A 26,899-nucleotide genomic window follows, 5' to 3' on the forward strand; every position below is an offset into this window, starting at 1 on the left:
CCTCTTGTCTCATCCTATCTCTTTCATCCGTATACGTACATACGTATACGTATACAATATATATATTGTGATATATGTATTATATATATATATATATATCGTGAGTAACATTACCTTCAAAACGTTTACTTTACGCCCAATTATTATATAATACTACGAAATTTCGATATACCCATCTTCGATAACTAATATAGAAAAAAGTTTATTTTTAAACATTTTATCAAATATTCATTTTAGTTATCAATTTATTAATGCCGTTTGATAAAAAATTTATCAAACGATTTAATTATTTTATGTTTCTATATAGCATTTTATATTATTCAATATACAAATGAAATTTTTATTTAACTTTTATCAAATTTATTATGAGAACATTAATCCAGATATAATTTAGAATTGAAAGGTATTTTTACATACTAGAGTGCTCGGGCTACGCGTTGTTGTGGATTTTTTTATAAAACATTGCTTTAATATAATTCTAAACTATTTAATGCAATCAAATTAATATTCACTAATAATTTCTGGGAATTTAAATTAAGCATAAGACAACATACAATTTTTAATTTTTATTATATATCTTGTGGGGTTCAGAAAGAAAAGAAATAATATATATGTTGTGGGTTCAGAGAGAAATATAAATTTATGTATATTATGGAGTATGGAGAGGAATATAACAATAGTTTATTTAATATGTTAATTATTATGCCGAGCGGTATTTACAACAGTTTACAAAAAGTAACGTGGGTGCAAAATACAGAACAAAAGGGTTAAAAATATAGGACTGACTGACTGATTATATAACAGACTGGTATAACAGATAATAGACGGACTAATAGACGGATACAGGCAGACTCACTATGTAACAGACAAACAGACGGATATATACAGACAGCAGATTTCTTACTTTCTTTCACATATTTATATCAAAAATGAGCTACACCCTTTGGAGAGGGAAGGAAATATATGAATCTTATTGGCCAATAATAGAAGGGTCCACCCCCCATAGTCTACCGATGGGTACAGCTTATGTTTTTGGTAAAGATCGTAGTGAAAGTTATACATAAAGAACTTTATCTAGACTAAGGAATATCGTTTCACTTTATGTTATCGCATGTGTTTACATAGGAATCCGAAACCACTTTAAGGGTCCGACATTGCACAAAGGTTTTCGTCGCACCAATACGTCTCGATAATTCTTAAATTTGTTTGGGAATTTATGGCTCTCCCGAAATATTCCTCTTAATCTTTGAGTGGAGTTTTTTTCTTTCACTAAGACCGATAACTTATTCAAGCAGAAAATAAAATATAAAGGAAAAGAACTGAATATAGGGCTTATCGTCTACGATTTTAAATTAGAGTAATATGGATTTTCTAACCATAAGTCCTAAGCCGCAAATGGACATTGTTTGACCTTGAAACTTATTAAATGAGAAAAAAGATAGTATCACTTATACGTGTTTAAATTTATTTAAAAAGATTAATTGGGCTGCATTGAATAATTTAGTATTATATTGAATCAACGTATTATAATGAAACCACAGCAACGCGTCGCTGGGGACACCTAGTTTTGTAGTAAATTATAAAAAGGTACCAAATAATATTACACTTAGAATGGAATATATAAAATAATAATACATGAAAAAATATAAAAATCAAGGTTGCTTATGTCATATGTAAATCTACAAAACGCGTTTGATGTGAATAAAATGAAATAATTGAATTGTAATACATCACCACTTATTGAATGCTTACAGAACCTAGAGACTTAGATAACCTCTAAATAATAAATCCTTAAATTAGAATAAAGAATAAAAAATAATCGCGATAAAATCTATCCTATATTCTAAATTGGAAAAAATCACACAAAATAAAATAAATTTCATTAAGATCGGTTGAGTAGTTTCGAAGTTCATCGCAAATCAACAATGTGACACTGAATTTTTATATGTATAGATATATGTGTGACCATTTCCTTACTAGTGACCTAAATTATAGATTGATCTTGTAAAGGCCCCGTATGAACGACTGACCCATTTAATGATGAAAAAATTTGGCAAAATTAGTAACTATTTTTATACATTTTTTTCTAAAATATGATTATACTAAATTCTGATTGAGAAAAAAATAATTATTAACGATCGAAAGAGAGAGAACAAAATTTTGTCGGAGGGAACTTTTTCATGACGATAAGATAAATTTAAAGTTTGTAAGTAGAAACAATCTCATAGCCTTAGGTAAACTCGAATAACAAGAAACAAGAGAAGCATAAACAATGAAGGAAGTAAAAAAAAAATTAATTATCTTAATGCAGTTCCCGTGTATTCGACCATTCGTACACCTTAATGCGATCGATTAAACGTTTCGAGCCCTTATACCACGCCAACTTTCAACTATACCTATACGAAAAAACTCATAGAAAAAGTTTCTTCTTAGCGAGAACGTAAAATGCATTTGTAAAATTGGCATGAAAAGGTATCCTTACAAGAGACTTGACTTTTTATACTATTTTATTCTGATATAGCATAAAATTATAAATTCGATAAAATACGACAATGAAATATATACAATAAATAATTCTTATGATTTTCATCGATCAATCTAATTAATTTAGATTTTTTAAAAATATTTCTCTTCGAGTAACAAGATCTCAATTAGTTTTGAAACAGTTTCGATATTTTTATTTTTAAGCAACAGCAAAATATTTCATTATTTTTTTTTTTTTTTAAATCTTTTTCTACAGTTTAATTACAATTTTACATTGATTTCTGATATTCAAACATTTCGAAGGTAAATAAATGATCTAAAATTTTTAAAATTTTCAACAATTTTTTCATAGACACTCACTATAATATAATAATTAATCTTTTCGTTAAAAATAATAAAAATAGTTTTGATACCGTTTGAAACGTATGAAGAAATATTCTACTGAATAAAATAAAATAAAAAATCCTTAACAATAAAGTAACGTTATCATTTGAAAGTTCGATCGTTGTACACACCGATGCGTGACTCGAAGCGCCATATAGCGAAAACTCCATACCAGGATCGATAAATGAAAATGGCGTTAAGCAAAATGAGCATGCACGCGAATAGTCCATTAACTCTTGTTTTGTATACCACGAGAATGCTACGGAAATGCGCTTTAAAGAAGAGGGTAAAAGAGTAGGGTGGATGGTTTTTTTAAGTACCACGAATCCTATGGATCCTTAATTTTCCATGATAATAATACGATCCTACGTATTTCTCTACACTTTTTTCCGCCACATTATCGAACACATTTCCTAACGCGTACAAATAAAATAAATAAAGAATATTATATGCACATTCGAAATAATTAATATATACAATTATAATATAAGATGTAATTTAAAAAAAGAAATATTATATAAAAATTAAAAAAATAATTTTTCTTTCATAAATTATCTTTTTCTTTTATAATTTTATCATAAAAATACTGTATGTAATATTAATACTATCGTTAATTGCAATTATAAAGAATTTATTTGTATTTCTTAGTACGTTATCAATTATGCCGGTATAAATTTATATTCTGATCAAATTTAATGAAAAAAGAAAAAAGAAGAAAAAGAAAAAAAATGATAAATAAAGTATTTGTACGGAATGATTAATCTAGTATTCCTGCAACATCTTTTCTCACACGTGGTAACATTTCATGCGAACTATTGTATCTCCATTTGTTGCACGCGTTGGCACCACCATATCGATTCGCATAGGTTTCACGTATTACACACGTTCTATGTATATACAAAAAGCTTCGACGACCAGCAAAACAATGCTCTTTCAGCAAATGGAATAGTCATGTAAAATACAATTTAATCTAACCAGTCAAATTGTTTCATACGCACTCTACAATATTATAATATAATAACAAATAATAATAAAATAATTATTTGTATGTCCTTACAGTGTGTGACAACTTTAAAACTGTGAAATAACACAATTTTATCGTGTGAAATTTTCAACAATATCGATGAACATTTCGATTTCACGCTTGGTTCTTCGTTCAAACATTTGATTTTCGTTGAGGTGCTAACGAGATATGGCGTGAAACGTTAAACCGATTTCGAGATCTGTTCCCAGGATCAAAACAATATTATTGTACAATTGGTCGGTCATAAAAAGTAAAAAAAAATACAAAATAAAAAAAAAATATGATCACATTGATTAAGATTTTTTATTTTTTTCACGTGTCTACGATTATAATGATTTATAATTTATTTAAACAAAAATTTAAAACAATATATATATAGGGGAAAATTGTTGTCAAATAATCCAGCATCAAAAATGTGTATAAAATAAAATAACCGAGATAAATTGCAATATATATATATATATGTATATATATATATTATTACGATGATCGAAAGATTAATCGACCGACAGAAAATATAATGTACCACATCGAGTACACACATACTAAGCAAGAAGATAATATTTTTATCCGGGATGCGATCTATATGTAAAATAAAAAAAGAAAAAACAAATTACATATAATATACATATGCATAAAAATACATCATAGGATAAAACAAATAAAGAAAGAAAGAGAAAGAAAGATATATAGAAAAATATATAAGCCACACGTATACGCATTTTATACTTTCCCCACCATAACTAGCTTAACATTAATCTCATGATGTAAGCTTTAGATATAAACGATGTAAGACTCGCAAAAGAGAGACGTCCGATCTTATCTAAAGATAATTATTTTATTCGCGTGAAACTTACTGCGTGAGTACGTCCTATGTGAGTGTGTTTATATTTGTATAAATAAATAAATATATATATATATATATATATGTGTGTGTGTGTGTGTGTGTGCCTGCGTGCGTGCGTGCGTGTGTGTACATATACGTTATGTTGCATTCGTTTAAAACTCGAATCTTACAAAAGACAGAATGAAGTTAACATGAGATAACGTAGGTACGAAGGGGTTAACGGGTTGAATGAAAGATTCATCTACACACATATATATATGTATATAGATATATATGTGTATGTGTATACTCGAACGATACTTCTCGTGAACAATGACAGATGAAAGTGAAACTTTAGAACGGCGAGAGGAGACGGTTTTGAGGGCATCAAACCTGGACGAGAACGATAACGTGCTTGAGAAAAGTTCCCTCCTCCTCTTCCCCTCCTTTTCTTCCACCTCCCCTCTCTCTCTCTCTCTCTCTCTCTCTCTCTCTCTTTCGTACTTCACGGCAGAGATTAATTACTATGATACGAAAAGGATCGAAACGCGACGTGTTTATGAGACCGTCGTCATCTTCATCGTCGTCTTACAGTTAAGTGATTCCCCTTCTTACGAAATATTTCACTATTTTCACATGATCCATGTTTTCTTATTTTTTCTTTTCTTTTCTCTTTTCTTTTATTATTTATTTTTTATTTTTTTTTTGTAGTATAATATTTTTGCACTTAGTTTCGTCAGTCGTGTGCAATGTTTGGTAAGACCGGAATCTTTGATACGACGTTGTCCTTATTTGAAATAATTTAATGAAATTTGAAAATAATTATTATTAATAATATTTCTTATTATTATAATATTATAGTAGATAATTATTATTTGCGAATTTCTAGGAGATATCGTTCGAAATCATATTTTTGTTTTTTCTTTTGGTTTTATTTGTACAATATCATCGAAAATTTCACCTTTAGGGAAAATAATTAAACAAAAAAAAAAAAAGGAAAAAAAGAGAAGCTTTTAAATGTTGGCACGAATATTCCGAACTAAATTTAGAACACGACCGTATTTCCAGAAAGAATCAAAGAATTTCAGTAACTCCCTTTTTTGTTGTCTTTTTTTTAATTTTGTTACGTTTCCTTCACCTTTTAGCTGTACTTCCCCCCCCTGACATGTAAAAGAAAATAAATAAAAAAAAGGAAAGAAAAAAACGAAAGAAAAAAAGCAGAGAAGAAAAGTTTAAAAGAAAAAGGAACAAGTGACCTCAATAGCATAATCTAGGAAGCATACATTTGTTTTTCCCTCAAGAATAATGTAGAATGAATGATATAAAATAGAGACACTGTATATATGTGGTGTAACCAAGTGAACACACCAACCAAGTAAGGCTGGTTCTAAGCCTGAGAGGGAGAAAGAGAGAAATAGTAGGACAAGTGGCAAAAGTGTACTGGTGCAGACATGGCGCCCAGAGCTTTTACTACCCTTCACAATCCGAGCTTTTATCGCCATTAGGATACCCCCATTTACGGTGTTATGCAATCGGACCTTTTTACATAGATACTATATACATATATACATATATATTATAAATCCATATGTATATGTATATGTACATGTAATATATCGCACTGTGCATACGATATATCAAATTGTCATACGAACTCGTTCCACAAAATGCAATATCATCTTATGTTAGATATATCAAAAATATTATCATCCATCACTATTGTTTTGTATCCAGCAACGAAACATTTTTCTTCTAAAAACTGGATATGCAAATGTACAGATATATAAGAATAAATGTATGCGCAAAAATATTGTATTTTGTTATATTTACGATTTGATTTGTTGCCATCTTCGATTGGATGAATTTGTTTTCCTATTTTGTAGATTTTACAAATTTGTTGAGTATGTAAATATATAGGTTTACATATGTGTAGATAGATATTATATTTGTTGTATTAACTCTTGATTTGTTGCAATTTGTTTTAATTAATTTTGTTCCTATTTCATTGGGTTTGTTATAATTATCTTATGTGTTTCTTTTTGAATTTTTTTAATATTACCATAAGCAATAATATGAGAGGTGTGAATAATTTTGAAAATGTATATTTTCAATTAAGTGTTACGTTCAACTTACATCAGTATACTAACAAATCGTTAGAAACATTTAATTAGAAGAATACATCACGTATCGCAACAACTACGAGTAAACTTGCAAGATGTAGCAAAATACATAGAGAAGTTATTATTTACGTAGTTACGAAAATTATTTACTGTGTTAATTATTGAGATAAAATCAATGAAATAAAAGAAAACATGTAAAAGAGAAAAACAAGAAGCGAGTGAACAAATTAGAAATTTCAAATGAAATAATTCGTAAAGAAAATTTAATTTCACGATTATCGGATGGAAATAAATAGATGAAAGTTCTGTGTGTTATAATACATTTAAAATATTTATCCTTGTTTTATCAATTAAATTTAATTAACATTTAAATTTAAATTAAACTTAACACGTTATACAAAATGTGTTGTTTTTTTGTCTTTTTTTCTTTTTTTTTCTTTTTTTCTTTTTTTTCTTTTTTAGTTCGCAAAATATATTCTTCGATAGTTGAAAAAAGATTATTTTTATTTTATTTTAATTTCTAAAAGTGATCGACATAAACGTATTAGTTCATTCAAAATTCACTCGGAATAAGATGTCCGTCCAACTGCTGCTCTCTTTTATGCAAATCGTTTTAGTTTTTCTTCTTCTTCTCCTCTTTTTTCTTTTTTCAACGCGTAACTACACAAGAAGTTTTTTCTTTAGATTTAAGATATACGAGTCAATAGGACTAAGTTTCATAATATATTCTAACTTTCGCTACGAATCGGAAAGGTCAACTTAAAACTTTCCTTAAATTTCAGTGAACCGTAAGTCTTCTGGTGAGTAAAATTGTATGAAATTCCGTGAATGAGTAAGACGAAGTGAGAGAATAAAATTGTGTGTGTGTGTGTGTGTGTGAGTGAGTATGTTCATCATCACTTCAAGTTCGAAGAATCACCACAATATCGGCACTTAATAAACTAAGTTCATCTAACGATGGCAAAGTAATTAACAAGTTCACTAGAAAGGTACTCACTATATACACCTGTTTAGTCTTCTTAATTAACTTTTAGTTGAGAATATTAGAATATTAGAGAAGATCGGTGCCAAGATTAAAAATATTTTCAATAGAAAATAGATTTTTAGATGAATAAAAATCAAAAGAATTCTCATTCGAGTTGTAACATATTCTACAAATGTTATATCTATTCGAAGTAATATTCTAAAATTTTCTACTTTCTGACATTTCCTTCTTCTTCCCTTCCTCTTCTTCTCCTTCTTCTTTTACATCTTCTTCTTCTTCTACTTTTTCCTCTTCTTTTTCTTCCTTTTTATTCTTCTTTCTTCTTCTACTTCTATTCCTTCCTATCTGTCGTTGGAAAAAGGGCACAAAATTCTTTCTATATCCATTCTTGAATACGCCAGTCAAATTGCGAACATTCTTAAAAACGTTTTTCTCCACTTTTCCAACTTATCGGATATATGCCGTAGGAATGAGTTTGATATGGTAAAATTATGCTCAATTGTAGACAATGTTGATACCATTGTAGTTGGTAATGTAAAGAATTCCGGAAGAATACACGTAATATTATTATAATAGAAAGTCGAGGGAAAATTAATTTCAATGAAATATGAATAATCTAATTTTTATCTAATTGCAATTACGTAAAAATTATTTAAAATTAATTTTAACGCTAAAAAAGAATTAATGAATTTAACAAAAAAAATCATTTATAACTACTTGAACCGTCGTATTGTAGTCTAAAATTTATTTCTATAATAATTTAATTAATTTAAATTGAAGTAAGTTCAAATTTTTATATGTGTAATTTTAACATCCAATTTGATTTTGTATTAAAATCTTTTATCTTATATATTTGCCTTCTTTTATTTTTGTTTCAAGCAAATCAAATCTTTCTAAAATTTTTGATAGAAAAATATGAAATCACAACTCGTAGATATTATTGAAAACGAGAGAAATTTTTGAAGATATTGAAGAGACAAATTTTGCTTTCTCAGCGAAAAGATAGTTATGAAACAGTAGATAACATTTGTAGTTTCTTGATACGTAGACAATAGCGGTCAGAGATAACAAGGGAACTATTCCTAACTAAAATACACTGACTTGAATTTTCCACCTTTGTGATGCTAATTTTATAATCAATGACATCATTCCTAAACAAAATTCAACAACAACGATAATCGAATATTATTCCAACTATTATTTTTTTTAAATAGTATCCCAAATGTAATAAATAAAAAAAAAGGGGAAATTTTCGTTGTTACAAAACAAGAAGAAAATACGTGCATATATTTAAATAAATTTCAACGTGTTGTGTCAAGTTCTCCGAGTAAAAAAAACCAAACAAAGATATTTACAAAAAAAAAAAGGAAAAAAAAAGGAAGGAAAAAAAAAGTGGGAAAAGGAAGAAGAATTGCATTTTTCCAAACGAACGAATTGTTTTTTCCCGCTGGATCCTCTGGTAGAATGTGGTGCATCGATCGTGTATTATCCAACGTTTCCATGGTCACAGAAACTCGAAATCGACGGGGAACTACTCCTCCTGATAACCGTTTTCATCGACGAAGCCTCGTAATTGCATTTTAAATGCTTTCATTCACGCGCGACACACGTTCTTTTTTTATTTTTTTATTTCCCTTCCTTCCCCTCTTTCTCTCTCTCTCTCTCTCTCTCTCTCTCTCTCTCTCTCTTATATTAGTGTGACGTAACGAATGAAAGAAAATGTTAAAAATAAAAAAAGAAAAAAAATAACGTAAAGTAGAAAGAGAAAATATCAACAAAAGCGTTCGATCGCAACAATACCGATCGTAATTTTGTAAAAAATAAATTTAACGAAACCCATACAACCGAATACAATACGATGAACTATAAACTTGATTGGAAAAAAATATGAAAATAATAATAATAATAATAATAATAATAATAATTTATCAAATATAATGTTCGATTGTTCGATTTCAATTGAATATAATATTTTTGATTATATCTCAAAGTTTCTCTCTGACTTTTGATACACGTGCTAATCGTCAATGTCATATCTTTGAAAACAATCAAAGTGCATATGATGTTGAATGTTTTGGAAATGGTGTGTGAGTGTGTACGTGACGCACGTTTGTATATGTGTCTTATACGTGTTGTAATTTTCGAATTTGATATTTCAAGCTTGTACAATTGAAATTCATCGTGTTTAACGTATTTCTTGTCAGATAACTGTGTATGTAATACTTATATACAGTGACTCAAACAATTGATCAAATGTTCTCACAGTTTTTAAATTTTTACATAGCTTTCGTAATTCACATAATACAAAAATAATTTAAATATGTTGCATAATTTAAGCAAAATTAAAGAAAATTAACAAATCCGGGATTTGATCAATTTTTTGTGTCTGGGAAAAACGAAATTTTAGTATTTCGTATATCCTCTTTTAGCTTTCAATACGGCTTTTATGCATCTTGGCATGCTATCTACTAAATTTTTACACTGTTCAGGCTTAATTTTTTTCAAGCGACTTTTACTTTTGACCACAATTCAATAATGCATCTCGAATTATGATCAAAATTGACAACTGCTTTTTTCAGTAAACCCCATAAGTGTTCTATTGGGTTCAAATGGGGAGACTATGGAGGAAGTCTAAAAAATTATTTCTGTACTATATAAACAACAAAAGTTATGTAAAATGTATAACATATGTAAATTATTTCTGTACTATGTGAATTACGAAAGCTATGTAAAAATTTAAAAACTGTGAGAACATTTGATCAATTGTTTGAGTCACTGTATGTAGATACGTATATATGTATTGTTCTGGATAGCAAAAAGGTTTTTCTAAGCGGCCTGAAACTCGAATGCTCGGTTAACAAGACGAACGATCATTGGTTAACGATACCCTTTCTAATGGTGATACGGAAGAGTAGTTAATTGTGAACTACACAGATATATTTTTCGTGTTTCTACTAAGCATTAAACATTGTCCCACGAGTAGAAAAAAATTATCCTGAAAAAAAAGAAAAAAGGACATTTTTCAGTTTTATTTTATACGTATAAAATTGCGCCTTAAAAATATTTTAAAAATTCAGGAAAATTGTCTTTAAAAAAATATGGATTTAACGAAGAAGAAAAAAAAAGGAGAAATAAAAATTGTATTTTAAATAATTTGTTAAGACAATTTTAAATAATATTTCATACGTATACGAAAAATTGTGAAAAAACCATGATTAAAATTCATTTTGTAAGAATAATTTTTATTAATAATACCGATTGAAATAAGAAATATAAAAAAATAATATGACGTATTTATATTATTGTTTTTTTACGATATATGAGAAATAAATTTTTGTCAAATTTAAACGGCAAATACTAAAACTATGTTCAAAGCTCGGACCTCCTAAAAATTCTGACCACTCTACTCAAGGGAAATCGAATTCGAAACGAGAGTTGAACAGTGGTAAGGGGTACAAGGACTCGTTCAATGTGCTTTTATAACAGAATCAACTTCTTCTATCGTCGAACGCGATAGTTTTGTAAACTTTATTTCGGAACACCTTCGAGAAGGTGTTTCCCAAAAATGCTTTCTGTTATGTTCCAATTCAACTACCCTTCTAACACATATAAACACACACACATTCTCATTACTATCAGTAACTTTATCTTAAGCATTATACATATATTCTCTAAAATTACAAGCCTAAAATGTTTCGAACAAAACTAATTAATTTTCAAAATCACTTAAGAACTTTTGATTCATGTAGAAACTCTCGATCCACTGTATATTATTATTATTATTATTATTATTATTATTATTATTATTAATGTTTTCATTATTTTCGTTGTTAAATTTAAGCATCCCTTGTTTTCTCTGATTTTCAAAAATTACAATAAACAAGCACATACACCACGTAAATCACAACAAAATAAAATCCAACGAAGAATAAGAAATACGTGAAAATTTGTACAAGTTTTGTTCTTAATAATATTTTCTAAGTTACATATTATGCAATGATCGTTTGCAAAAAAAGAAAAACAGACAAAAAGATAAGTGAAGTGAATGATCCATTAGATTTCAATCTTCCAATGCATAAAAATCGAATAAATTTTAAAGTGCAATCGCCAAAACGATTTGTCCCATTTAATAGATGAATTATGCAGAAAGTAAATCCATGCAAAGACTCGAAGGTTTATTTCCGTAGTCACGTATGACACATCTTTGAAAGCGTGACTTCTCTTTCTCGAAAGGACATCTCAAGTTAACCAATACATAGATATTTTTACATACTACGGTTGGTGTACTATTTTTCATGCTCCGTATAAGTCTATCTTCTCGATTTAAAAATATACATCTATGTATATATATACATATATATATATATATATATATATATATATAAGTATAAATGCATATCGATGCTATTCGAAGCATAAATCGAAAAGAAAGAGAAGGAGAGAGAAGTCATCGTTCTCAAATTTTCGAATCTATCAAATCCATCAAAAATAAAAATGAAAATAAAGTGACAGTGAGATTTATTTTTTTCGTCAAAAAAAAAAAAAATAAAATATCGAATTTATTTTGAGTAGTAATAGTAATAGTAGTAGTTTTTGTTGTTGCTTTAAATTAAACAAATTTATTAATAATTTAAATATTCAAACTATAAAAGCATATTGATTTTTGTCTTTATAAAATTAGTAAAATTTGTTATTACTGTTATTTAAAGTGTACAAATTGAACTCACAAGTTAGGCTACCAATTCTCCAAAAAAAGCAAAAAAAAACTTTATCCTACAATTTTGTATAAAAATTATTTTCACCCTCTATGGGCCCGTGTTACTTTCAAGTAACATATTCATTTTTCACCATTTTACTAAACAATTTTAGTTTTTTTAATGAAATGTCATATACATCTTAATTTTTGAATCTTTCCGAGAGAACTAATACTATTTGACGATACGCGATAAAATAAAAGTTATAACAAAAAAAAAACTGGATGATCTCTGCATGGACGGTTTGTTTGCTGTAAAACGAATAGAAAAAAAAAAACAAAAAATAAATACAAAAAAAAGAAAACAAGAAAGAAAATAAACGGTAACGTTTTAAATGAAAGCACGCAATCAATGCTGGCCAATAGTTCGTTTAACTAATTTAAACGTAAATTCATTACATTTGCAATGAGTAGTGACCTAAAGACTTATGGAACTTTAATAGGACAATAATAATTAATACGATTCGTGTGCGATATCGCGTTTAATATACCAGTGAATAATACAAATAAATAAATAAATAAATAAATAAACAAACAAACAAATGTACGAACGAACGAACGAACGAACGAACGAACGAACGAATGGACGAACAAACGAACGAATGTTATTAAGCATCAGGATAATGTCGACGAACGCGTTAGGTCGAGGCAAGTAAACAGTTTTAACAATGTGTACTTTTTGAATCGTTCATTCATCCGAGAAAACGGGATCGTTCGGACGAGATAACGATTACAAAACGACAACAACGTGGGACAGAGAGAGGTAAAAAAAAATAAGAAAAAGAGAAAGAGAAAGAGAAAACTCGGATTATAAAGAAAAAACAAAGGACCATGAGCAGAAACGAGTATGACCCTGTCGTGTTTTCCTACTGAATAGCCTGATAAAACGAAAACCATCGAGAAAAAGGGCTTACCTTTATTTTCTCTCTTATACTTTACATATGTACCTGCATTATATCTTATACATAATTATTGTGTGTGTGTGTGTACGTATGTAATCAAATATACTAGTTAGTTAACTTACTTTGATCCTTTATCGTACTATTTTTTCTATCTCTGAAAAATACAAATTTTGTTTAACTCGCGAATTTTTCGAAAATAACAACATTTATTTATGACTAAATGTTCTAAAAATCAAACTTCTAACTAATCAAAAAATTATATATAAACTAGGATGCTTCGGCCACGCGTCGCTGTGGCTTTGTTATAAAATGTTGATTTAATATTATTCTAAACTATATAGTAAATTATAACAACACACAAAATAATACCACAATAAAAATTTAATACATAAATTAATAATACGTGAAAAAATATAAAAAGCAAGGTTTTGCCGTATGTAAATCTGAAAAACATGCATGACGTGAAATAAATTGAAATAATTGAATTGTAATGCAGTGCCATCTATTGAAAACTTACAGAACCTAGAGACCTAGATAACCTCTAAATAATAAATCCTTAGATTAGCAATAAAGAATAAAAAATAATCGCGATAATAACTATCGTATATCCTAAGTTAAAAAAATTAAATAAAACTGTTGTAGGAAATTAACTGCTCTATAAAAATGGTGTCATGTTTTGGCGATTAAATTAAGCGTTCAAAAGATATTCAGAAACAAAAATCAGTACACATGAAAGTTTGATGATGAATATCTTTTGAACGCTTAATTTAATCGCCAAAACATAAGACACCATTTTTATAGAGCAGTTAATTTTCTACAAAAATTTGTATTGCGCATCTTCTAATAGTAATTTATTGTCAAGTTATAAAATTCATAAACAAAAATGAAATTTTTCTTAAAATAATCAAACTTAAATCTTTAATATCATTCAAATGGTGAGGTTTACGGAAAAAATATAAGATACCTTTTTTGTAGAGCATTAAATTTCCTACAAAATTCGTCTAGAACATTTTTCTGTAAAATCAATAAATAATGAGGTATGAATTTTAATCTATTGGACTGAAAAAAAAATAAAAAACTCCCATTTTTGCGTGGCACTTGAAAAAAAAAAAAGTCATTTTTTTTGACCCACCCTAATATATATAAAAGATAATATAATAAAACCAATAATTAATAAATTAATCTTTTATAAATTTATAAAAATGCAATATAAATGTCTATATTAATGTTGGGATCAAATGGCATAAATATTGTTCTACCATTCGTCCATCTTTACATTTTAGGTCTAACTTGTCAAATATAAAAAAGAAGAAAAAAAAGAAACATATTCAAATCAAAATAACTTTCAATCCTTTCTCTTTCTCTAATATCAATGCGTATTTACAATCTTACTCGGGCGAGAGAATATTTACGAATAGATGTGTCTTTACGAACATACTACATATATGTATGTATATACACATACATACACTTAAGTCAAAGAAAGATTTCTACAAAAGAAGGTGAACGACTTCTCGACAGGGTTGTAAGGCACTTCGAAGTGCAAGTCAAACGTCTTATTCTATGAGCACTGTTTAGAAATTCATGAAATTTGCTGCTAGGCTATATCTTAAACTTATTCCGAAAATATTCATTTATAATATACATATATCTGTAAGAATGCATATGTATAATACAATATAAAGATAGATAATATGTCTTCAAATCTGCAAACAAATTTTTTTACATTAGAAAAATTATGAAAAACCGATTGATTCATATTATGAAATGATTTCTTTGCACGAAAATCTTTCATATGGAACGATAATATTCGCGTCAATGCATTACATTAACGAAAGGATTAAATAATATATTATAATATTTAATTATTACATAAATGATTAAATAAAATTCCAATTAAAAATTAGATATCGTAATTATATATTTAATATTCTTAAGAAATGCATATAAATGTATCGATTGCAGTTATGTGTGCAAATGTACTCAATACATACAAAGCATGTTTAATAATTCATGCAAATAGAGAAGATATAATAGATCATACATTTATAGTTGATGCACCAATGCATCCACGAGTTAAAATTGAGAGAAAGGAAGACACTAGGGAGAATAAATTGAATTTCACTGAAAGTATGGGTGCGAGAGAGAGAAAGGGATAAAGTAAATGAAACGAAAGGGCCTGCGGCACACAGGATCAAAGATATAGCTATATCATTGAAACGAGCAATCAATCCACCTCATCTCTTCGACGATGTCTCTAACCAGATTTCATCCCTTATCTTCAAGCTTCTTGAATTTTTTGTATGTTTATTTTTCCATTTATACGTTTTCATTTCTATCTTTCTTTACACCTTCTTTTGATTTGTACGATTTGTTTATTAGACAATCGAAAACTAAATTGTTGTCTTACTTTAATTTTTTTTTACATCAAAAACAAAGTTAAAAAATTAAAAAATATAAAAATATAAAAAATATAAAATATAAAAAATTTAAAAATAATTAAGTATAAAAATTTGGTGAATAATTTTTAAAAATCACTGAAGTATTACATTTAACCATTTAACTTATTATGACGTATACCATACGTCGTGATGTTTCTGTCCCAAAACTGAAAGCAACGTATACTATACGTCCTACTAACACGCTGAGGCGCTGCTTGAGGGGTAACACCACTCTAAAATTTTCAAAAAATCTATTTTTTTTTAGCTTAAAGTGTACTTTAGATGTCTAAAAAAAATATGCACTTAGTCCCGAAGCAAAACAAGATTTTAATCATGTCAAAATCTTGGTTTTACCAAAGCGCTTCGAAGCGAAGCGAATTGTGAGAATAGGACACTGTAGCTCTGGTTAAAGCGTAGCGCAAGGAACCGCCATCGTGAAGTTAGCGTGTAGGTCAAATGGTTAAGATCTTTAGGCTAATTCTTTTTATCAATAATACTGAAACTTTTTCAAAACTACAAACTGAGTTTGTAAAAATTCTGCTGAAAATACAAAAAAGAAATAAACTTTAATTACTTAGAAAAAAAAGTGATTTAATATATTTAATCCTACGAAGGTTGGAGAATTAACTCTTATCGGTCGTAAATCATGTGGGAAGTGACTTACAAATAATAAAAATATATTATTAATCATTAAATAATTAATAATTTCATGTATTTGTAGTACTCCTTCAAGAACATAAATAATTTCTAATAAATAACAAGTAATTCTTATAATACTGAACAATTTGGTTTGTTTGTGTGTTGAACAATATTTTACGAGATCACTTATAACTTAGTGAGAATCATCAATACAAAGACCTGACGACCAAAAAGGGTTAAATATGAAAATAATTGAAATACTATATAAAAATAATATTTAATTGAATACTGTAACAATTGTGTGTAATATAATCTATTGTGTATAATAAAATCTATAGTTATTGAGAGACAGGAATATATATGTATATTTTATCTTAAATGTATACTATCTATCTATCCATCTATCTATCTCAATCTTCGTGTGTTCTTCCACTTGGAAAATCGTCGAAATGTCAGCGGTTTACCATTGTTAGGGAAGCATGGCGGCAATTAGAACATTTCCAGCCTGGTAGGTATATACGACGCGACGGTTTACGATTTCAGAAGCACTGGGCGTCGAGAGAACAAAATGCGAGATTGCTATCGTCCTATCTACAAATACATATGCATGTATATATGTGTTTGATATACGTTTATATAGTATGTAATACTCTTGTATACAGGGGTACATCTTAGCCTCTCTCTCTTCGGATCAACCCCAGTTACTCTCATGGATTAAGCACGACGATCCTTTCTTGCTTCTCCGTCATGCTTATCGTGATCACTTTGAACGATTACTTTTTGTATCTTTGTAAAAGAAACTACTCACGATACAGTGATCAACTACTTTTCTTTTTGAATAAAGCTCAACTAAAATCTTTTTTTAAAAGAACTTTAGATTTTATACTATACATATAATATGATCACTATATGTATTTTATAAAACCATGGAAATATAACTTAAAAGTAATCTCTATTTGTATACACAAGAAAATAAATTTTTATAAAAATTGATACACACACGAGAATGATGACCTAGCAGAAAATTTTGTTTTTTTAGTTTTATCTTTTTTTTTTTTTTTTTGAGGAAAAGAAATGAATGAAATTATTATGATATAATTTAAATTATTGAGACATGTATCACGGATCTCTTAACAAAGAGAATCTCAATGCAAAATTTGTCTTTTCAAACCACAAGGAGTTTAGGAATTCTCTCTTTGAAAGTTCTTTTTAAAAAAGATAACCTTCGTTACACGATCGAGAGGTTTGCTTTTCTTGAGTATTTCCACCCTTGAGGATTCACCTATATATATATATATATTCATGGATCTCAAATGGAGCTTCGTACAAAGAAAATCATTCGGTGAAAAAAACTTCAATTTGGTAACAGAACATTGGTGTGAGCTTTCTATTTCTTTCTTATTTTTTCTCTATCTCCCTTGAAAACTCGAATCGCAACGAATACCTGAAATTAGAATGAAGTCTCGCGATTTCACCAAAAATTCGATATTCGAAGAAACAATCTTTACATTTACATATAAATATTGTACACCTAGACGATTAAATTAGGTTATTCGAAAAGTAATTTCGGAAAAATAACGAAAAATTGGACACCAATACTTGATTTTGAGGTTTGAAGTGAGGTTGGATATTGATTAACGTGATTGATAAAACTTTTTGTACAAAAAACGAAATTATTTTTCGAACGACTTAATAATATTTCCATGTATAAAGTATAAATGTTCATAAAAAGTATATACAGTTAGAATCATAGGAAATACTTTAGTAGGACTTACAAGAGCCAAGACGGTTTACCAAAGGGAATTTATACGATAGTACTTGGTAGGGATTTAAAAGGGATCTTCTTCTCTACCGAATACTTACGATACTTCAAGTCAAAAGTTCCTTCCTACAAGCTCTCTTACTACTACTACTACTCTTCCTCTTTCTCTTTCACCTCCACCTTTACCTCCTTCTTCTCATCATCATTTCCATAACATTTAACTATGATATTCAACTTTGAGAGAATTAAGGATGCATCTCATCTTGAGCTACTACCCAAAAACGTTTATGCATGCTAAATCAACCGATTAACAGAATGCCAAATAAACGGATTGGACTAAAATAATTTTGATAAAAACGAATCATTAATAATAAATTATATTTCGTAAATTAATAGTCAAAAAATAATAAACTGTATTTCTATGTATTTTTATCAAAATATCGAGGAATGATTTATAAATTCGTGAATTAATCTAATTAATTATAATTTCCTATTAAAGTTTTCGATAAATTAAAAAAAAATGAAAATTGTTATTAAAATATATTATATAATTTGACTAATTCAAAGTTAAAAAATTAAATATCGACTGATAAATCGATGAATTACCTTACGCAATTAATTAAATTGATTGTCTATCAAAAAGAAAATAAATTAATTGAATAAATGAATTATCATTAAAACCACATACGCTACGATTGTTCTCTTATTTGAATTTATCCGTATAAAAATAATAATAAAAAAAAAAGAAATCGGTGAGAAGATTTGAAAAAAGTTCCGATAGAGTTTGTTATTTTTAATCGTAATAATATATTTCAGTCGATTTTCATTTGGTTTAATAAGAATCATTCGAATAGTTAAAATTTCTGCGTAGTTTCTCTATCGGTAAGGAGACTAGGCATGCGCTTTAGCAAAAGTAGCAAATATTTACACGTGTGTGTGTGTGTATATATATGTGGGAAATGCGCGCGCGGTCGATACAAGCCACCGGTCGGCCGCGGCCGCGTTAATTTTGTTAAATCGAACCGCTTTCGAAAATCTACGATCGCACCAACTATATCCCCCCCTCCCACTCCCCTCCTCCTCATGATACTAATCCTCCTACTCCTCCTATTCTAGATTCTCTTTATAGTCAATCTCATCGGCTGTACGTTACACGGCAAAAATGTTCGAAATTTAAATAAATTTCTATCCGAGATACCCGACAAAATTGATTCCAACAGAATTGTCTAATCATATAGATATATCTATAAATATTCTTTTTTATATTTAAATAAATTATACATCTAACATATATATATTAGAAAATAATACAAAAAATATTATATTATGCTAATGTGGTATTTCATATATGGATCTTTAATAATGAAAGTGTAACGGCATTTAATTGTTTAATCGGTGAGTCTATTTTCCATCGAAAAACATATATGCATAAAATTTATTTTGATTTAAATAAACAAAAAATAGAAATAATAAAAAATAATACAAAAAAAGAATTTATAAAATTGTAATTTACACATATAGGATTAATCGCGTATCGATCGTTTAGTAACCTATAAAACATGATAGCATGTGTGTCTGTTTTGTGTTTGTATGCATATATGAGTTATCGATTATATATAATAAACTTTAATGACAATTTAATCGGATTAAGAATGAAACATCTATAAAATGTTAAACATTCTGAAAACGTAGTATCATTAAAATACTTTCTAAACTTTGTTTACTAGATCGCGTTAATAAACGTTCGATAATTTCAATCGTATTACTTGATGAACCTCGGAATACAATTTCAAATTGACTTACAAGCGAATTGTGATTGTCGCGATTGCCAATTAAAATGTTCCCTTCGTAATCTCGTTCAATCATTATTGTAATTAAATTTCGCTTCCATACTATTATATGCGTGTGTTTTATCTACGTGTGTGTTCGTACACGCGTGTTTATGAAACTGTTTAAAAACTCTTGTTCAAAAAATTACGTCGTTGGATTTTTTTATCCTCTTATTTTTTTTAAATTACTAAATTGAGTACGCACATACGAAAACACGTACGCACAAATTGCTCTTCAAACTTTAATCCTTTTTTATGCTCCAAATTAAATTTTTTAACGCGTCGCACTTGCAATTATATTTTAACGATCATTTATATTTTAATTTAAGATATCTTAGAAACTTTTTAAGACGTATTTAAGAAATATTTTACAATAGAATTTAATATTTTTTTTTTTTTAAGAATGCGTGTTTACTTTTTTTAGTTAGGATGTTGGAGCCTTGCAATATCGTAAAAAACTTATATATTTTTTATTACACTTACAAACGACGAACACCGTTAATATAAAAAAATATAAAATTATTCCCAATTTTATTTATCTATTTTTTTATGGTCCTTTTTATGTTTCGTTACCTGAGTGAGTACATACATCACGTTCTTTGAAATAAAATAAGATTAAAAAACAAAAATTAAAAATAAATACCGAAAATTGACTATAAAGAACACGTGTGATATTTTTTTCTAGATATATTAAAAGTTAGCTGAAGAATCCAAATTATCAAGATTGAATCTCAGTGGACCAAATGTTGTTGCTCTCTCTGGTTTCCTCTCTTTCGAAGCTTGGAAAGTGTCAAGAGCACTTGTAGCATACTTGTTACCTTGCTATAAACATTGGCCACCTAACAACATCTGGCTATTTCGCATAATAAACGGCTCACATATATTCGAATTCTATCTAATTAATTAATACCTCGATGCAATCGAAGTTACACACCGATTCGTATATCCCTATATATATATATATAAATCGTATTAAAAAATTTCTAGGGTCATATTTTATCGAATCGAATAAAAATTGTAAAGTTATTGCAGATCGAGATATTAAATTACTTAAACTCCCATTTTCAAACTATGTAGATGAAGAAAAAAATAAACAAAAATAAATTGATTAAAAATTATGAATAAATTAATATATTATCCGTGTAAAATATTTAAGAAATAATTTTTATACCTATCCGTAAAGTATACAAATTAAAATGAAATTAATATACAGATATTAAAATAAAGCCAACATTTATCGATTAAAGATCACGTTCATGAAATATTTCCTATTTGATCCCAATGAGTATTTTAAGAAATGACCTTGAAATTTCGAACCATTTTTTTTTGTATACGTAACGTTCTACATTACGTAAAACGATAATGAGAATTCGGTAACCAGACTCGTAAAAGTCACTGCGAAACTAGTTTTGGTGATGTAGGAGATATATTTGAAAAAAGTAATTGCTTCTAATAAAAAAAAAAGAAGTCTTCTCTCAGTAAGGTTAACACAGTATAAAAGTATGAGTGCAAATCGATACATGTACACCTACATCTGCTATCTGCGTACCTTTATAGAAAGAGAAAACACTTTAAACTTAAGTGGTAATAACAGAGTTTCGCTTTTTAATTCTTACTTAGCAATCTCATTTCATCGATAACACATAAAACGTTGAACGATGTTATAACTAAATTGAATACAGTTGATGTAATCTATTTGATCTGTCGTACTAATTATCACGCTTTCAATTTCATTGTCTGACTTTCTTCCTTACAAGAAAAGAATATTAATTATTATAATTTTATTTATGTGTATCCGCGTTATGATGTTGTGTGTTGCAATGATCGTGAAAGTTACCTAAACTATTTCTATAGTTTTTTTTATTGAAATAGAATTATATTTTTTTCGTTTAAATATTAATCAACACTAATAAAATAATTTTTTTTAGTAATTATAATTATGTAAGTAACCTAAATCAAAAATATTTCTTCTTAAACGACAAAAATTATCAATCCAATTTTACAAGATACTTTTAAAAACCTCCACAACACACACATAAATAAAAATTATAACAAATAATATTTCTCACGCGAAATAAAACAATGAACATTCAACCCATCATCGATCTGATCACTAAAGATAAGAAACGCTTAGACATTTTGCAAACGTCAATAATGATTTTATCTCATTGAAAGTTGAGATGAGATCGTGGGACAGTTTTGCGTCATGTGTGTTGCTATATAACGAACATTCGGTGAAGGCGAAGGAGGCACCACCGATTTCAATCGGCACTTAGGTTAGTATATTCATATCTTTCGTACCTTGGGAGAGATAAAAAATGGGTCGTACGCATTTCATTAAAAGGCGGACGAATTGCCTAACAGTCGTTGTGTACGTGTGTCTCTGTTTTTGTTGTTTTCTTTTTTTTTTTCTGTAGACATTCACCTCTTCACTCCACCTCTTCTCCGTCCTTTCGTCCATTCTGTCTCTCTCATTCTCTTTCTCTCTCTCTCTCTCTCTCTCTCTTTTTTTCTATCTTGTCCAACACAACACAATCCTGTATGCGAGTGGGAATTAACGAGCACGCGGGAGCTACGATTAATTAACGTTGGCCTCCTCTCTTCACCAAGTTCGACCCACCTTGGGATTATAATTACGTGAACTTCGTCAGTTTTTTCTTCTTCTTTATCTCCCCCCCCCTTTCTGCCTTTCATGACTTCTTTGCAATGAAACAACCTGTCTTTTTATTTTTTTTATTTTGATCTCTTACAACTCGCTCGACGAGTTCGTTACCAAAAAAGATGGAGGAACGGAAAAACACACGAAGAAAATATACGTACTCGAACGTAAACAAAGATCGCGAAAGTATCCATGAAATGTATGTTCTTTAGGTGTGTCATTTTTTTATATGCCATTGATAATTATTTAAAATGTTTGATGTGAGGGTATTTTAATCGTGTCACGTCTCGAGAGATATATATCTTCTTGATTGTATAACGAATATATTTAATACAATTTTTGTTGTACTTTTTCTTATATTAAGATGAAATATTTAATCTGTGCTACTCGATGTTAATTCACGTGTAATAAAAAAATTATACGACGTGCTTAAAAAAGCTAATAGAAAATAAAACAAAAATCAATTAACTTTTTGACAAATATGTAAATTAAAAAATGAATTAGCCTAAAATGTTAATACGTTGAATTTTACGTATTAAAAATAACATTAAGATATATAGTTGTTACATAAGAATCATTTTAAGTTTACAATCTGCGAACTTTCACTTTTACATTTTTCAAATATTATTTTTTATCTTTTATAAAACGATCAACTGGAGTATGCGATGTCATTAATTACGAGAACGCTATCCATACATAAAAAATATTTGAATGTATTTATATCCGTCGATTGAGAATAAAGGAAATTGAAAAGCACAAACGCGACAAATACGAACAAAACTTATTCGAGCATTGAATTTCAAACTAGACAACCCTTTAGACGTTTCAAATCGTATTACCTGCTAAAGTGCGATGAATTCGGAAGTGGTCTATTATTGAAATAAAATACTTGTAACAATAATTCCTTCTAAAGCGAAAGTCGGCACACTAACAACTATGAAACAATGCTCTTGGATTTTATTACGAGATTATACACGCAAATATATTCGAGAAACGTATTGTTAGACGTAAGGTTTGTTTCTACAGGATTAATCCGAAGTTTCAAAGTAATTTTCTAAATCATTTGAATACGCTAAAAAAATAAACAATGGAAATAATTAATATTTAAAATCACTTAAAAACTTTTAAATTACCCTATTCGTGTGTTTTGTCACATAGACATCGTATTCTATCTATTTTATTTATATTAAAATTGTTCATTAAATATATTTTTTGATATGCGCGTCAACATTTATATATTTCCATCTAAACGATTTAAAATACAATAAATTTCTTCGCAAATAAATAAAACAAGATAACGAATAAATACTATAAACTCTTAATCACTAGGATTTAAATTGACTAAAACTATGAGAGATAAAAAATTCAAGATTAAACGCCGTATTTTTTCTCTCCCTCTCTCTTTCTCTTTCTCACTCACATTCTAACACTTTCACTCTCACATACTTGTATAAAATATCGAATATTTAAATTCAGAAATAAAATAAATATCCACAATGAGGAATCGAACGATACTAATTTGTACTAATGTCGTATCATAATACGGTACCTCCTACAGGGAGAGAAACAAAGCAACTATGGTCGTTTATCATTTTATACGAATTTATTTACTTCTACCGATAATCTCCGTATAAACGTAAATTACGATATTCACGAATAATGTTAACGACAATTTGGCGTGTGCTTTTCTACAATTTTTTCTCACACAAAAAAAAATAGAATTAAAAGAAAAATAGAGGAACAGGAAAAAGACAAATTTTATTCGCGACGTATGCACACGTTTATCCTTTTTTACTGCACGTACCGAAATAACGAATTTATAATTACGACAAAAGAAAAGAGAGAGAAAGAGACAAAAAACACGTTATTAAAACAACGCAATGAAGATTTCAAATTACAAAATTTTTTCTTTGCTTTCCACAAGAGAATTTGTTCGAAAGACTTTTTATCAAAATTAAATAAAATTTCAATCGAAATACTACATTGACGCTTCTATAATCTGGAAAAAAGTTACGTTTATTTGAAAAAAATTGTACGAATATTAAAACACATTTATCTATCTTCTTCAAATTAATCTCGAAAAACAGATGAAATTATTTCTAAATTTATCTATGCATTTAAAATAATTTCTATGTGTGTGTGTGTTTGTTAATGGAAAAAAAAGATTTCATTTTAAAGTGATAATATATAATATTATTTAATATTAATATTTAAAATATGTATATATAATATGTAAAATTAGAAAGAAAAAAAATACACCTTTTATGTTCTTTTGATTTAAAAAAAAAGACATATCGTTTTCCAATCAGTGAAATATGCTTCAAGAGCTAGTAGTACAAGTCGATACAATGTCAGTCATTCCTCGTTAAAATGCTTTCAAATCGCAATATTTGATGAAAAGTAAATATGAAAGTATTGAAAATATCGAAAATAACTAAAATATTAAACCATCCTATTTATTTTCCAGCTATATTTTACTCAAGTAATTAATATTTATTAAACTTTCGAATCCTCTTAAATTAATCATAACATCATCGATTAGTATTAAAAAAAGAAAGTTTTAAACTCCTATTATTATTATTATTATTATTATTATTATTATTATTATTATTATTATTATTATTATTATTATTAAAATAATGAGCTTTAGCAATCGTTTAATATTTTATAAATATATCGTATTGATATTTAATCTATACAGAGTAATCGAAAAGTTTTTAAATTTAATTTAAAAATTTCTTTTGAAAAATTAAATGTAAATATTACATTTTTACAATTAATTACACTTCTACATTTATTTCTGATTTATTTTCATTACGATTGACTCAGTAAACCAGGGCAATTTAGAACAAACAAATATGTCCTAAATCCATGCAACTATGCGCTATTTCTAGGTCTGTGAGCATTAGTAAAAGCATAAATGGTTGCTATGTAGTCCAATCATTAACTAATTGAAATTAAATGTCTGTATTATTCTATATACATTTGATATTACTTCGATGGTATTACAAATCAATAATTATTTATTCTAATAAAATAAGATTTGAATATAAAATAGTTACGAGCTGTTTAATTCAGCTGGAAATAATTTATCAAACATAAGTACAGAAGACAACGACAAAAAGTTAACAACAAAAAATGTACTTTAGAAAAGTTCGACGTTTTCGTAAAGAAGGTTAAAGTTCAAACGTATATTAGAATCGAGAACACGAAATAGCGTATTTCCGGCACGAACGTAGTGGCAAAAGTACAAGTTCGGCAAGTTTGTCAACTCGGCTAAACGTAAAGTTTACAGCGCACAAGGATAGCTTCTTTCGGTGAAAGAGAGAGAAAGAGAGGAAGAAATAAAAAGTTGTAACGTGTGAGTTAATGTTATGTGTATAGAACATCACTTCGAAACATCGCCATCGCAAACCTGAAGATATCTCTCCGTTCTTATTCACTTTTACTTTTTTCCTGTCATTTCTTAAAACAACCATCTTCACCGAACTTTTCCAATTCTAATTTGCAAAGAAAAATATACATCTTACATTTGTATGTTGTAGAATGCCTGCAATAATACGTAGCTCGTAATATAGTACATAAATGTTTTGTTTTTTATATTGTGTCTTAAATGTAAAATATATTTTACTAACTGTTGATGATATGATTAAGTTTAAAGTTCATAGTTACGAAGATCTTTTGAAGAACATTTTGTAGCATAATCGTATCAGCAAGTTTTATCTTTCAAGCAGAATAAGATACACGTAGTAAAGACAGAGAAAAGTTAACACTTTTAGGAGGAGGAACTTCTTGCACTTCAATTAGAAACTTTTTAAATAAGTTTGTAAATTAGTTACTCGCACTAAATGAAAATCTACTATAGAGCATATCGCGTTACTCAAAGAATATCTGCGTTAATTAAACTAAACCGAATAGTTTTGAAAATAAAAATCAACAAATAAAGCAAACAATAATACGATAGGTAAACAATACTAAATAAATATCTACATATGTATGATGTGTGTATGTGTATGTGTATGTGTGTGTGTATGTGTATGTGTGGGATATTTTCTCTTTTGTTTATGGATGAGCGAGTCATTTAATTGGTG

General features: G+C 28.2%; 1 protein-coding gene across 3 annotated transcripts in view; it reads right to left on the minus strand.

The window, feature by feature from the left end:
* thw (chitin-binding domain protein thawb) overlaps positions 1–26,899 on the minus strand; it is a 105,939-nt gene that overhangs the window by 77,686 nt on the left and 1,354 nt on the right. Inside the window, exon 2 of one of the 3 annotated variants that reach the window (XM_089174057.1) lies at positions 13,601–13,632. The exons of the other annotated variants lie outside the window; for them this stretch is intronic. The gene's annotated coding sequence lies outside the window, so the exon portion shown is untranslated. The remainder of the gene's footprint in view (positions 1–13,600; positions 13,633–26,899) is intronic. 3 annotated transcript variants of the gene reach the window in all.

Source organism: Polistes dominula, unplaced genomic scaffold (genome assembly GCF_049000335.1).
Source record: "Polistes dominula isolate Pdom_NZ unplaced genomic scaffold, Pdom_raw_medaka contig_277, whole genome shotgun sequence".
NCBI lineage: Eukaryota > Metazoa > Arthropoda > Insecta > Hymenoptera > Vespidae > Polistes > Polistes dominula.